Source organism: Pecten maximus, chromosome 16 (genome assembly GCF_902652985.1).
Source record: "Pecten maximus chromosome 16, xPecMax1.1, whole genome shotgun sequence".
NCBI lineage: Eukaryota > Metazoa > Mollusca > Bivalvia > Pectinida > Pectinidae > Pecten > Pecten maximus.
This window is the reverse complement of record NC_047030.1, coordinates 6,554,463-6,569,360: the sequence shown is the minus strand read 5'-3', so window position 1 is coordinate 6,569,360 and position 14,898 is coordinate 6,554,463. Positions and strand designations below refer to the sequence as shown.

The 14,898-nt window shown below is 38.2% G+C and overlaps 1 protein-coding gene across 1 annotated transcript in view; it reads right to left on the bottom strand.

Annotated features, from left to right (window-relative positions):
• Nucleotides 1-13,820: 13,820 nt before the first annotated feature.
• LOC117314577 overlaps nucleotides 13,821-14,898 on the bottom strand; it is a 29,584-nt gene continuing 28,506 nt past the window's right edge. The window contains exon 12 of the mRNA XM_033868644.1: nucleotides 13,821-13,916. The gene's annotated coding sequence lies outside the window, so the exon portion shown is untranslated. The remainder of the gene's footprint in view (nucleotides 13,917-14,898) is intronic.

Below are 14,898 nucleotides of genomic sequence, written 5' to 3'. Positions count from 1 at the left end.
TTATCTCGGATAAGGTGGAATCAAGAACTCTTCATAGATGAAAGGGCCTTAAGGTGCTTTACCATAATTGTGAATTTCATGGCCCTGGGGTCTCATGTTTGCACCTGGGGAGGGGGTAAACTTTACTATTGTTTATATAGGGAAATCACATTTTTGACTATTATTTGTTGGATTTGTATTGGAATTCATTCTAACTTGGTTCAAATTATCAGCATAGGATGATAATTTGATGGTATGTACATGTTGGCCCTGGTTGACCCCCAGGGGCTGGTGGGCGGGGCCAAAAAGGGTCAAATTCACTGAAATTTCAAAAATCTTCTTCTCTACTCTTAGATATGATAGAATCAAATACTCTTCACAGATGGAAGGGTCTTAAAGTGCTTTTCCATGATTGTGAATTTCCTGACCCTGGGGTCTCACATTTGCCACATTGGAGGGGGGGAAACTTTACTATAGTTATAGGGAAATCACATTTTTGACTATCATTTGTTTAGTTGTTTTGAAATTCATTCGAAATTTGTTAACATTATCAACATGGGATGACTGATCAATAATGGTATGTACATGTTGGCCCTGACTGATCCCAAAAATGTCAAAAATCAGGTGACCGTTAAGGTCCATGGGCCTCTTGTTAAGATGTTGAACTTAAAAGCATACGAGGGCCTAAGAACCAAGTAAATTTGTTTTCTTTGCCTTATTAACACCAACCAATGAAAAATATATTACAGCATCCTTAACTAAATTTGAGTAACATACAGAGCATGATAGAATGTCCTTGGGGTGTAATGAATAATGTATATTTATTACATTTTTACCATTACATTTGCTGATTTGACCAATCAAATTAAAGATTAGAAAATACCAAAATAATTGACCAATCAGAAAGCCCGACATATATGTCAGCACCTGGACAGGGGAAACTACTTTTCCCTTAGCCACTGCATCACTTCTCATAGGAAAAACTCAACTCTTGTATAAATAAATTTGCTTATATTTATTGGTAACTAGCGATAGGTACACGCCGACACATTTTACAAATACTCAAACTCATACACTCATTCACACATTACAACATCATGTATGTACTATAGACTTCAAATTCCCCACTGTGAAAATCATAAGAATTATGAAATGCAATACATATATTTTACCAATTAATCCTGTATACATGTATGCCATCTTATATAAAAATAAGCAATTACTTGGTCTCGGATATTAATTTGCGTATACACGTGTGTCGCCTCTGGTCTACCCTCGCTGAATGACACACGTTATACCTAACACTGTCAACTGCACGTGCAAATACCATGACGCCACCTATGAGAAAACTCGCAACCTAAGGGAAAATAATTTCCGTCTAATTCGCTCCGCTCAAACCACGGAAATTTTATTTCCCTTAGCCACTGCATCACTTCTCATAGGAAAAACTCAACTCTTGTATAAATAAATTTGCTTATATTTATTGGTAACTAGCGATAGGTACACGCCGATGAATCCAAAAGAACGGGAAATGCGAAAAATATGTATAACATTATAAACCTAAACTTTGAGAAACAAGCAGTCTCTCACAAAAGGAATCTTTAACATAACCATCTTTAGCGTTTTCACTTACCCATCTACCATGTCGTTTAAAAAGTCTATCTCCTATTCCTCGATTGGCAGCTGCCGTAGCACCCCCAGAACGCAAAGAATGTAGACAATATTTCGATATATCGTTTACGTGGGACCTGAAAGCTTCTATGAACAATTCACGTAAAGTAGTATAAGACATCACTTTTTTATCCTTCCTTAACTTATAACCATCTTTCAAAGCACTCAAATTACACAACAAATGTACATCATCACTCTCATCCACACCAAGCCATTCAAAATAACGTTCAATATTTACAACTGGACACAACTTGGTCCCTGTCCGTGAAATCACAATCCAAGCACCATCTCGGTACTTATCGGTCTTACTAGATTCTATAAACACGCGCATATGTGTGGAATCCGTTACAATGTCAGACCGTTTAATTTTCAATAACTCTTCACTTCGTAGGAATCCCGCGTATCCCAATAAACAAGCACATATGATACGTTGATTTTTAATGTTACCCTCCATGTAGAGAAAATCAAACATATCACTCAACATACGAATGGTTACAGGCTCCTTCTTAATCACAGGACGAGCCAATTTCCGTTTGCCAGCCTCCAAAATATTTACAACTAATTTAGAATCAGTTGGAGATTTAAAATCAAAAATATCATGAAACCACTTTAAACTATAAAAGGCATTAACCAATGGACTGGGTGAGTTTGCGGTTTGCATAATGGAAGTCAAATAAATTGCTACATGTAAAGGTTTTGCCGGTAAGGGGTCCCCAAAATTTATACCCGAATTAATGGCCCACTTTTTCCATCTGAGAAATCCCCTCTTGTAAGCCTTGCTTGTATTCACAGCTCGAGATCCCTCCAAAATCTCAGGTATCTGGGTCACCTTATCCAGCAGCACCTCCGGCAATTCATTGATCTCCCCACCGAAACTCTGCAAAAATATACGTATAAACAAAAATACATTATAATATATCAATTAAACTCTATACACAACTATCTTTCAACCTCATTAAACAAAAACACACCATTTGAAACCATGGTTCAATATTGCATATCTTTGCAATATCGATGTAGTGCATTACTTCATATATTTAACAATCTATCTTAACTTTTATAAATTCCTGTTTATAATTTCCTCCGAAACAATGTCTCGACAAATTATCATGGCTTGCCAGCCTATATACATTTGTAACTGTCACGCATATTATCATGGCTTGTCAGCCGAGATAATCTCCAATTATCCCAGCAATTATCAAGGCAGCCACGCCTAACATTCACCATCAGCCAATTCAAAATATCAATTTCAATGCTAACATTTTGAATTTAAGGTCCTCCGCACCAAAAATTCCACTTCCGTTTTTACACGGAACATAAAATTCCTTCTGCGATGGTAACTCTATACAACCCACTACATTTCTAATGAATGTACTATCCGTAGAACTACTACATACGAGTGGCCAAAAACTCGCAGATCTCCACACGGGTGCAACCAATACACCTGACGCATGCGTACGCATCATCTGTCTTAATACTCTGGGTATTAAGAAAATTGGCGGGACAAACAGTCCGAATTTTCCGGTCCAACTTACAGTAAATGCATCAACACCGGCCGAATTTTTATTCCAAAATCTTGAATAAAACAATGCCTTTTTAGTGTTATGCTCAGATGCAAACCAATCTACTTCTAAACTGCCCCACTTCGTTTCAATCATGTTTAACACACTAAAAGATATACCCCAGTCGTCTCTGTCTACAACACGAGATAAGTAGTCAGCCCTGTCATTCAGACTCCTAGGCAACCATTCCATTTCAATCGAAATTGATTTTGAAACACAAACTCGATAAATTTCAATCGCGACATCCTGTAATTCGCCTTTCATCGAACCTTTATGAACTATGCTGCACACTCCTGCATTGTCTGAAAACCATTTCAATCTGTGATCCTCTAATTGACCCTTCAAAGAAATTAAAACCCTCAACACGGCTACCAACTCTCTCCAAGTCGACGATTTTATACTTTCATCGACTGACCACATCCCATGAGCTACACTATCAACCGTATTCACTTCATAACCAGCAAAACCCGTTCCACTTGCGTCACTATAAATAATCTTGGAACAAACCCCTGTGTCACGTAATCGTCTGGAATTAAGTTTACTTATGGTTTGTGTCCAGAACTGTAGTTGTACGATACTCTCCTCAGAGAATTTGATATACGAATTCCAACTATAAGCTGTATGTACATCCATAGAAAGATACCTAGTCATAATCTGTGAAACATTTCCTATAACTACGTTCATAGAAATAATCTGCCCTACGAAACTAGCAAGTTTTCTCACCTGTACTCGATTACTCTTCTGAATACTGCCCTCAAGTTCAGCCACTGTAGCTAAAGCCTTGTCAACTCTACGGACAGGAATATGTATTAACCCGTTTAACGCATCCAAGATTACACCTAGAAATTCTAATTCCTGCGTTGGTACCCACAAAGATTTTTCTGCCTTGGGTATAAAACCAGATTTCAACAAATCCTCCTTAATCTCATCTGCTGCTAATTGAGTGAGGGAGGCATTAGGACCACACCCAAATCCATCATCAAGAAACAAAACAATCAGCTTACCCTCACCTCTCCATTTAGCTACCAATGGCCTTGTTATTTTCGTAAAAATATAAGGAGCTGTTGATAAACCGAACGGTAAAACCAAAAAATTTGAAATAAACAATCTGGCCGTCCATCAACCAAGAAAAACCCAAATATTCAGTATGAGGCCCATAAATATCCACAAAATGATACGCTGAATGTATGTCAAATTTAAACATAAAAAATCCCTGTTCTAAATACATCAAGGCCAGCCTCAAATCTTCAAATTTCACAGACTGTTTCCACAAATGTTTATTGATCGACCTCAAATCTAATATCAATCTCTTCTTCTTATTATTTTGTACAGATACAGTTAACGGATTTACTACCGTTGGTACATGGTCACATTTTTTCACTAAGCCCCTGTCTAGCAGATCTTTAATAGCTTGAACCACAAACTCCTTCTCATTCAAAGCTGACATATTGTTGTTTAAAAATAAACTATCTGGCCGAGAATAAAAGGGAATTTTGTATCCATTAAAAATTGTATCTTTGATAAAATCACAAGCCCCTATTTCCTGCCAAAAATCTATATGTCTTTTTAACCTTCCCTTAACAATAATATGTTTTTGCCCTTCCTCATATTCATAATAATCATGGGTAAAAACACTATCATCAATAGTCTCATACTCATCTTTGAAAGTGTTCGCATCAACGTTATCTACGTCATCACTTTTTGGTTCCCACTGATTGGTCCGTTCCTGCTCTGTTGGGTCCAATGTGGGGACAGTCCTTCCGGAAGTGGTTCCACTCTCCGCAACTGAAGCAGGCTCCACTCCTGGGCCCGCTGAACATACGAAAGGGCTGATCCATTCTGTATCCCGACCTGGCCGGTCCAAAACCATTAGCTCCCCCAGCTGCCGGTCCACTCCAATTAAACATAGGCACACTGCTACCGCCATTATTAAAAGTAACACCTTGAGTAGCGCGTTTTCCTTGACTTGGTTTTTTCTTAAGTCTATCGTTTTTCCTCTTAAAGGCCCTAGCCTCTGCCCGATGAATCTTGTTTTCATCCTCCGAATCACTGGCCACAGGATTACTTTCATACTGCCGCACTGTCTCCCAGCCGCCTTCGGAAGTATCGGCGATACGAATGAGTTTATTACGTTGTTTCAGTTTATCTTCACACTCTGACAATACTTCCTTCAAATAGTCAACTTTACCGTTAACCAAAGCCCACTGTGCTTGCTTTACAATGTCAAGTATTTCAGTGTTAAAAGAATACTGTTTCTTGTTACCTTCGTATTTCCACGACAGCTCTGTTTCAGTTTTTAACTTTTTAACTTCGGAGACTACCGTCTGGGACTGACCACGCACCTGTTCCTTCAATTCATTTAGTTCAATTTTCTGGCTTCTGAATTCACTCAAAATCTGTTTCAGAGTAGCCGAAACTTCAGACTCACTTCCAAGCTGTGAACTCTCTTTGTTTTCGTCTCGGATATTAATTTGCGTATACACGTGTGTCGCCTCTGGTCTACCCTCGCTGAATGACAAACGTTATACCTAACACTGTCAACTGCACGTGCAAATACCATGACGCCACCTATGAGAAAACTCGCAACCTAAGGGAAAATAATTTCCGTCTAATTCGCTCCGCTCAAACCACGGAAATTTTATTTTTGTTTACAAATTATCGCTGTAGTCCTAGTTAGCATACGGGGTAGGGTTTTCGTTGATAAAAAATGTAATAAACAGAATATCTAACACTCGTGAAAAATATAAAAATATTAGCCCCACTCGTGAAATATATTTGGTATTACTGAAGACACTGTTAGATATCCTCCAAATCTGCACACTCGTGAAAAATATCAAAATATTAGCCACACTCGTGAAATATATTTGGTATTACAGAAAACACTGTTAGATATCCTCTATATATCTGCTTTGAATATAAAAGATTATAATAGAAACTCAAAATTTGGAGGATAACCGAAGCATGACGTATACAAATGTTTCTTTTGGCATAGTTATACATATACAACTCAATCATAATTTAATATAATATACAATGTATAATAAAATATGATCTGGAACAAAATGGGATTCGATACACACTGCCTTTACAAGATATGTTAGTGTAGGACTGGGGCCTGTTTCTTTATGCCAACAAACAGCTCCATCTAATTTTTTAAATTAATTTAGGAATAAATCTTGATGAATCTATCATCTGAAAGCAACATAAAATCACTACGTAGGTCTGTCTTCACTTTATAAATAACTCTGGTCCAACTGTTTGGTCACTGAAAAAAACCAGCCCTGGCATTAGAAATGAACATAATGTCACAACTTTCAATTCTCATTTCCATCTAGCGGGATCAGAGAGCATATTGTTCACCAAACATATTTCCAAGTTGTGTCTTTGACTTTCCAATATGATAGTCTCTTTGCAAAAACACCCACTCATGAATCTTAGAGAGGCTTGGTCAATTGATAGTGGTCTTCCAATCAGAGAGACTTCTCTGTGACATCATGAAGTCAACTCATGGATCATTGAGTGACTCCTCTGTGACTCCTTGAGCTGCCAACTCTTGCAGAGCTCTATCCAAATAGGTAGGATCTGGATATCCAAACCTAGAAAACAAATATTTAGGTAGTAAAATCACATTTCATCACTACTCAGCATATTTTCTGAAGTGTTCAAAATGCAAGAATGGAACTGTTAAGAAATACCATAAAAACTGTATTCTTTCTGGCTAATTTGACTTTGCAGACAAAATGAATGTTCATAGCTGATTTACATTCTAGCTTAATTTCTAGGTCATCTGACCAAAAGGGTCAGGATGACCTATAGCCATGTGCTTCGTCCATCTTTGTGTGCTATCCACCGTCAGCAAACTTTTCACATTTCCAACTTCTCAAGCTCCACTAGTGGGGTTCAGCTCAAACTTATCTGAAATTATCCTGAGATTTTCCAGATGAAGTGTTCTTATTTTTGAGTTGGTCTAAAATCCAAGATGGCCATCATAACAGCCATCTTGAAAAGCACATTTTGAACTTCTCCAGTTCCACTGGTGCCATTCAGCTAAAAACTGGTAGGAGTGTGAAGAGAGGAGGGGGGGGGGGGGGGGGTTTAAACAAAGTGTTGTTATTTTTCACCTTTGACATGGCAGCCAAGGAAGCCATTTCTTCTCAAGTTCAAGAGATGAACTTATTATCATCTTCTGTCTCTCGGACCAAAGTTATCAACTCGGGTTGTAAAAGGCCAAGTTCCACCAGTGAATACCCACCCGCTAAAGTGGCTAAAACAGTTAAAAACAATGACACTCTACCAAGAAGCTACCTTAGGAATAGTGAAATTCCCTTGCATGCTACAATTACAATACCTGGCAGACTACTTAAAGGAGAGCATCCAGCAAAGTATGCCCCCTAAAGGCCTCATCATCCACCTGTACCCCAGCAATGTCCAAGACCAGGGCCCATATTCATAAAAAATCTTAAGTTAATACTTAAGTTTGACTTAAGTTATACTTAACTATAAATATTTTACTTAGTTAAATAAAACTTAAGTTAGAACTTAAGTACTATTCATAAACGACTTAAGTATTTACTTAGTGCATACTTAGCTAAGTATAAATATTTAAGTATTTCATGTAGTTGCTATGTTGTTGTTAAGTAGCTGCGTGATGTTTTTCGTAAAACGCGAAATTCGGCACCGTCTGATCTGATTATCTTGGAATCCTGGCATTCCAAGACGATCAGAATCCAGAAATGGCAACAGCAAAAAAGACGAGATGACCAAACTGGACAAAGGACGAATGTCTGGTAATGGTGAGGCTAGTACATGTTTACAAGTGAAAGAAAACATGTCATACGTGGACGATTTAAGGACGGAATGTCGGCATCTGCAAATAGGCAAGCGTGGGTTCAGGTTGCCGGCAGATTGAACAGTTCAAATGCGTTAATCAGGAGAGAGCCGGAAGAATGCACAAAAATTAGACTAACCTCGTCGTTCAGGCCAAAAATGCACATAGCATGTCCATCGTAGAGTCAAGGAGAACAAGTACGTTTTAGTTAATTTCCACTAAAACAAACATCAGTTGAAATGTACATATCAAACCCCTAGTTACATTGTACGATCTGTAAAATCCCGCTCCCCAAACATGATAGAACTGTCACAACAATCAACTGTTATTTAAAACTTTCGTTTCGTTATCAAAGCAGGGGAGTACTAAATACATGACAGGGCCGGAATGCACATGAACAGGTTTTAAGTTAAAGTACAAGTAACCTCAATGTTTTTTTAATACACAGGTAAGAACTCTATAGATATACATTTTTTTTAATTAATGAATAAAAGATACAATAAAACTTTGAGGCAGTATTTCTGGTTTGTCAAAGTCAGCAAGAGAAACAAAAATGAAGTTTTATCTAAATAAAATTTGATTGGTATGTAGGTATGTTCATTATAAACTACAATTGCTCCGTGTCGTTGTAGTATTGACTATTGACTTCGTAATGGGCCTTAACGATAGTGAGATTGACTCATCCATCTTCGATTCAAACCTTTACATCTTGTTTTAAATGATTGAATACAACAAAATCTGAAGTTAATGATTTTTTTTCTTAAAAACAAGTTGATTTCTGTTGATTTCGTGAAGTCATCTTTCACCTGTGTTGTTAAGTATTTACTTAAGTATTTTTAAAGGGAGTTAAACATCCTCATGACGTTACTTAACTTTAAGTAAAAACTTAAGTAATACTTAAGCTTAAGTAGTTTTATGAATACAACTTAAGATAAAACCTTGAATTAAGTAAATACTTAACAACACAAAAAAACTTAAGTTGAGTATTTCACTTAAGTAAATACTTAAGTAGGACATTTGTACTTAAGTACTAAAATAAACTTAAGTATTTACTTAATTCAAGGTTTTATCTTAAGTTGTATTCATAAAACTACTTAAGCTTAAGTATTACTTAAGTTTTTACTTAAAGTTAAGTAACGTCATGAGGATGTTTAACTTCCTTTAGAAATACTTAAGTAAATACTTAACAACTCAGGTGAAAGATGACTTCACGAAATCGACAGAAATCAACTTGTTTTTAAGAAAAAATCATTAACTTCAGATTTTGTTGTATTCAATCATTTAAAACAAGATGTAAAGGTTTGAGTCAATCTCACTATCGCTAAGGCCCATAACGAAGTCAATACTACAACGACACGGACCAATTGTAGTTTATAAGGAACATACCCACATACCAATCAAATTCTATTTAGATAAAACTTCATTTTTGTTTCTCTTGCTGACTTTGACAAACCAGAAATACTGCCTCAAAGTTTTATTGTATCTTTTATTCATTAATTAAAAAAAATTATATACGGTATATAGAGTTCTTAATTGTATATTAAAAAAAAATTGAGGTTACTTGTACTTTAACTTGAACCCGTTCATGTGCATTCCGGCCCGAAAGTTTTAAATAACAGTTGATTGCTGTGACAGTTCTAGCGTGTTTGGGGAGCGGGATTTTACAGATCGTACAATGTAACTATGGGTTTGATATGTACATTTCAACTGATGTTTGGTTTAGTGGAAATTAACTAAAACGTACTTGTTCTCCTTGACTATACGATGAACACGCTATATGCATTTTTGGCCTGAACGACGAGGTTAGTCTAATTTTCGTGCATTCTTCCGGCTCTCTCCTGATTAATGCATCTGAACTGTTCAATCTGCCGGCAACCTGAACTCACGCTTGCCTATTTGCCGATGCCGACATTCCGTCCTTAAATCGTCCACGTATGACATGTTTTCTTTCACTTGTAAACATGTACTAGCCTCACCATCGCCAGACATTCGTCCTTTGTCAAGTTTGGTCATCTCGTCTTTTTTGCTGTTGCCATGCTAGGAACGCCGGTGTCAAATTTCACGTTTTACGAAAGACATCACGCAGCTACTTAACAACATAGCAACTACATGAAATACTTAAATATTTATACTTAGCTAAGTATGCACTAAGTAAATACTTAAGTCGTTTATGAATAGTACTTAAGTTCTAACTTAAGTTTTATTTAACTAAGTAAAATATTTATAGTTAAGTATAACTTAAGTCAAACTTAAGTATTTAACTTAAGATTTTTTATGAATGTGGGCCCAGGTCTATCTCATCACATGCTCTAAATACAAACAACAATACGTAGGAGAAACTATAACGAGAATTTCACTTTGGCATCACAGGACATCAGAATAGAGAGAGACAGGACATCAGAATAGAGAGAGACAGGACATCAGAATAGAGAGAGACAGGACATCAGAATAGAGAGAGACAGGACATCAGAATAGAGAGAGACAGGACATCAGAATAGAGAGAGAGACAGGACATCAGAATACAGAGAGACAGGACATCAGAATACAGAGAGACAGGACATCAGAATATAGAGAGACAGGACATCAGAATACAGAGAGACAGGACATCAGAATATAGAGAGACAGGACATCAGAATACAGAGAGACAGGACATCAGAATACAGAGAGACAGGACATCAGAATACAGAGAGACAGGACATCAGAATACAGAGAGACCGGACATCAGAATACAGAGAGACAGGACATCAGAATACAGAGAGACCGGACATCAGAATACAGAGAGACCGGACATCAGAATACAGAGAGACAGGACATCAGAATACAGAGAGACAGGACATCAGAATACAGAGAGACAGGACATCAGAATACAGAGAGACAGGACATCAGAATACAGAGAGACCGGACATCAGAATACAGAGAGACAGGACATCAGAATACAGAGAGACAGGACATCAGAATACAGAGAGACAGGACATCAGAATACAGAGAGACAGGACATCAGAATATAGAGAGACAGGACATCAGAATACAGAGAGACAGGACATTAGAATATAGAGAGACAGGACATCAGAATACAGAGAGACAGGACATCAGAATACAGAGAGACAGTCCAGTAATGTTACACTTCAACCTCAAATAACATTAATTACAGGATGTAGAATATCAAAATCATCCACATCCTGGACACGGATCCCTCATCCTCTGACTCCACCTCCAATAGGAGAAAATCAGAATACTACCTGATACACCAACTAAACACCCTGACACCACTGGGGATCAAGTCCGAGGGTAACATAGTATCCTACTGGACACACCAATTACACACACTGACACCACTAGGGATCAATGTCCAAGGGTAATGTTGTATCTTACTGGACACACCAATTACACACACTGACACCACTGGGGGTCAATGTCCAAGGGTAACGTTGTATCCTACTGGATACACCAATTACACACACTGACACCACTGGGGATCAATGTCCAAGTGTAACGTTGTATCCTACTGGATACACCAATTACACGACCCTGACACCACTGGGGATCAATGTCCAAGGGTAATGTTGTATCTTACTGGACACACCAATTATACACACTGACACCACTGGGGATCAATGTCCAAGGGTAACGTTATATCCTACTGGACACACCAATTACACACACTGACATCACTGGGGATCAATGTCCAAGGGTAATGTTGTATCTTACTGGACACACCAATTACACACCCTGACACCACTGGGGATCAATGTCCAAGGGTAACGTTGTATCTTACTGGACACACCAATTACACACCCTGACACCACTGGGGATCAATGTCCAAGGGTAATGTTGTATCTTACTGGACACACCAATTACACACACTGACATCACTGGGGATCAATGTCCAAGGGTAATGAATCCTACTGGACACACCAATTACACACACTGACACCACTGGGGATCAATGTCCAAGGGTAATGAATCCTACTGGACACACCAATTACACACCCTGACATCACTGGGGATCAATGTCCAAGGGTAATGAATCCTACTGGACACACCAATTACACACACTGACACCACTGGGGATCAATGTCCAATGTAATGTATCTTACTGGACACACCAATTACACACCCTGACACCACTGGGGATCAATGTCCAAGGGTAACGTTGTATCTTACTGGACACACCAATTACACACACTGACACCACTGGGATCAATGTCCAAGGGTAAAGTTGCATTCTCATTAATTTCTTCATTATTAGCTCACCTGGTCCGAAGGACCAAGGTGAGCTTATGCCATACCGTGTCGTCCGTCCGTCGTCCGTCCGTCCGTCCGTCCGCCAACAATTGACTTCTTCTTCATAACTACTGATCTGAATTTGACCAAATTTGGTCAAAAGCATCCCTATGGGGTGGGGACTCAAAATTGTACAAATGGTGAGGCTGACCCCCCAGGGGTCTTAGGGGCGGGGCCAAAAGGGGTCAATTTTGCTAAATGGATATAAACGACTTCTTCTCTTGAACTAAGCAATGGATGTTGCTCATATTTGCCTGGTCGCATCCCCTTGGGGTAGGGATGTAAAATTGTACAAATGGTGGGGATGACCCCCCAGGGGGCTGAGGGGCGGGGCCAAACAAGGTCAATTTGGCTAAATTGATATAAACATCTTCTTCTCTGAAACTAAGCAATGGATATCACTCATATTCGCCTGGTAGTATCTACTTGGGGTAGGGATTCAAAATTGTACAAATGGTGGTGCTGACCCCTCGGGGGGCTGAGGGGCGGGGCCAAACAGGGTCAATTTGGCTGAATTGATATAAACAACTTCTCCTCTGAAACAGAGCAATGGATATCACTCATATTCGCCTGGTAGCACCCCCTTGGGGTAAGGATTCAAAATTCTACAAATGGTGGGGCTGATCCCCCAGGGGGCTGAGGGGCGGGGCCAAAAGGGATCAATTTGGCTAAATTGACATTTTTAGAATTTCAATAAAAGCAATGTTCATGTACCCATATAAAATGCTTATGATATATTGACATAGCAATACCAGTGGCAAATATACTTAAGCATCATTCTTGTTTCATATCTCATGAAACCAGGTGAGCGATACAGGCCCTCTGGGCCTCTTGTTGTCATTTTTGGGTTGGTCAGAAATTCAAGAAGGCTATCATGGTCAATGGTACCATTATACTTGGTAATGAGTATATGTATACTTCAATAGTAGAAGGGTTAGAGTCAGATGCCTATTAAGGCCCTGTTTGAGAGCACAAAAAGATATTTTGGCCATCATTAAGTAACTGGTAATTTTAGATTAGAGAAATAATGTCTTTTTATGATCTTTTAAATGTTTTAAATGTTGAACGGTATTTTTAGAAATTGAGAAATTATCCCCTTTTTGTAGATTAGGAATTCACACTGCCTTCTGACATTTTCATCAATACCTTAGTTCAAATGATTTTGACTATACCTATCCGCTTTAATATACTGCTAGATCTAACAGATATGTTGTATACATGCTCCAGGTCTCAATGAAAATTAAGAGTATAACCTGGAAAACTGAGATACAAAAAGAACATCAGGAACTATAACCACATTCTTGATTAAAAAGTCTTTCTTCACAAAGACGGAACGATCAAGCAGCTAGTAGCTATTTGGATAACAAGACTTACGCCTGTGGACCACCATCAATTCTGGTTTTGTGGTGAATTCCATTCCAGGTCACGACCTCCTCATGTCCAGTTGTCCTTGACCTTCCAATGGTAAACACCAACTTCCTGTCAAAGGCTATTTCTAACAGCTTGGCTACAAGGCGACCTTTCTTATTGTCAGGGAGATAAGCTGGTCTCATGATGCCCTGGTAAAGTTTACCAGGAGTTGGATGATCAGTCTAAAAGAACATGAAAAATGGCTGCAAAACATACAAAGAAACATCATATACATGTAATAGGACCTTAAAATAAACAAGCATACTGGGTATACCACCCCTGGTAAAAATAGTAACAGTGACCTTGACCCACAGTAACTCAATCGTGTCTGAGATATTATGGTCTTGTATCATTGTGTGAAGTTTGATCAAAATCCCTCAAGGAATGAAGCCACTAGAGATGACAGACTTTGGTGTTACATACAAGACGGACGGAAAGGAAACCTTTATTTGAGAGTTTATACATGTAGTTATTATTACAATAAGCATATTGTATCTTTACAAAAATATCTTTGAACTATAAATATCCATTATGAAACTCTATGGAGTCAAAATGACAAAAATAAGAATTCATATTCAATTTATATATGAAATATTTAAATTGTAAAAAGGGGATCAAAACAATATTAAAATTCATGAACAAAAGGCCACGAGGGCCTATATTGCCCACATAGATATTTCAGTAATTATGGCAAAATAATCTCATTGAATTCATTCCTTGATTTCCCTTATTGGGCCCCATCCCTCTGACCCCAGGGGAGCCACACCTTCAGTTTATACCACATTAGTTCTCCTTTGCCCAATAATGCTCCCAGCCAAATTTCATCAAAAGCAATTCAGGCGTTCAGGACTAGTAGGGATATAAATGATTAACCTCAATTTCCCTTATTTGGCCCCTCTGGCCCCAGGGGAGCCATACCCACCATTTAGACAATGATTGATCCTCTTTGCGCAAAAATGCCCAAGACCGAATTTCATCAAAGTCCATTCAGGTGCTCAAGACAAGTAGGGATTTTAAGTGAGCTAAAAACTAACAACTATATGTCATGATGAAGTACCAACAAATTATGGTGAATGTGAAGAAACAAGTCCATAAACAGTTCCTTTAATATACTTTGTATGTCATTATGTACGTAGCAGTAACATCCTTACTTAACAATGTCCT